Source organism: Phyllobates terribilis, unplaced genomic scaffold, assembly GCF_046119375.1.
Source record: "Phyllobates terribilis strain yellow unplaced genomic scaffold, ASM4611937v1 Scaffold_4__5_contigs__length_816908805, whole genome shotgun sequence".
Classification (NCBI taxonomy): Eukaryota; Metazoa; Chordata; class Amphibia; order Anura; family Dendrobatidae; genus Phyllobates; species Phyllobates terribilis.
The window spans coordinates 586159169-586160726 of NW_027362764.1; the positions used below are offsets into that span (position 1 = coordinate 586159169).

At 38.3% G+C, this 1558-nt stretch overlaps 1 protein-coding gene across 2 annotated transcripts in view; it reads right to left on the reverse strand.

The window, feature by feature from the left end:
* The window catches only part of ZNF521 (zinc finger protein 521), a 477609-nt gene extending 477518 nt beyond the window's left edge, over window positions 1-91 (reverse strand). Inside the window, exon 1 of one of the 2 annotated variants that reach the window (XM_073679187.1) lies at window positions 1-91. This exon is cut by the window's left edge and continues 314 nt beyond it. The gene's annotated coding sequence lies outside the window, so the exon portion shown is untranslated. The other variant, XM_073679189.1, reaches the window with a different exon arrangement.
* Window positions 92-1558: the final 1467 nt, after the last annotated feature.

Consider the following 1558-nt stretch of genomic DNA (forward strand, 5'->3'; position numbering starts at 1 on the left):
CACAGCCACATCACACACACACTACTGATGTCACACACACACACACACACACTGACACACACACACACTATGCACAACACCCCCTCCCTCCTCCCTCCCCACTGCCTGCTGTTAAAGACATAACAACTGCTAGAGATGGACTCTTCTTCCCTCAGTCTCTGCCCTCACTGTAGAAGCAGAGCTCAGCGATCTGGTAGCAGAAAGGTCCCTCTTCTGGCTGAAGGATGTAGAGATCCACAGCTCTGACTTCTCTGCCTTCTCTCTTATTGTCTAATCCCCCCAGTACATTATCTTGTACAGTGTTTGATGTCGCTAATAAATGAAGGAAAGAAAGCAAAATATTATTACGTTGTGCTGTATTGTTTTCACTTTCTTATCATGTTAAATAATGAGAAGAATAGACGTCCCCTCCAGACATTGCAATGTTCTTAGTAACAGTGTTTTAATCCTTTTGTATACAGAGCTTTGTAGTTTTGGGGACATTTTCTTTTTCTAAATTTGATATTTTGTTGCAGGTATGAGACTTTATTTCTAACATCATTTCAGCAACTGTGTATGTATTTAAAGGGATTACACACACATACACACATCAGGGTTGCCAACTTGACTTTTTATTTTTTCTGGACAGCTTGTCAAAAAATCACAGACAAGTTTTACTACACATTGGAAAACCATAATCATTATTATTATCAGTGATACATATCCACAGCCTATAATTTTGATATGAAAACATCAGCCTCATTCACTGTAAAATGACGATAATTTCAGTCAAAATGATCTGTATAAGTTTCTTCAGCTTCAAAAAAAATCATGTACGCCTTACATTTTTTTTACGGACAGGGCAAAAAAGTGCCTTATAATTAATGACAGTCCCGGAATTTCTGGATGGTTGGCAACTCAGACACACACCACACATATACATACACACACACACACACACCACACATACAAGCACACACACCACATAAACACTCGCACATAACCATACACACCCATGCACATACACACCACACACACACACATACACCACATAAACACACATAACCATACACACTCATGCACATACACACCACACATACACCACATAAACACACATAGCCATACACACCCATGCATATACACACACATACACACACCACATAAACACACATAACCATACACACTCATGCACATACACAACACATACACACACCACATAAACACTCACACATAACCATGCACACAACACACTCAGTGACTAATTGATTTTAATACTATGAAATAGTTATTCACAAAAGAAAGACAAAAACATTTTTAAAACACGATGACGTCTATGTTACAAAATAACAAACTTTTTAAAATGCTTATTGTTAAAATTTTACATCAGTCTTAGCTCTGTCATTTTGCCATGATAACAGTTATGACAGTGGTTTCATGATACTACAGTGGTCACATGTTTCAGACTGCGCTAACATGCCATCCTTAGTGATGTGATGTTCCACCGCAGTCATTGATGGTCACAGGACATCACTTTGGACATAGTGCCTCAATCACGTAATCTTTCTATCACAAAATCAAA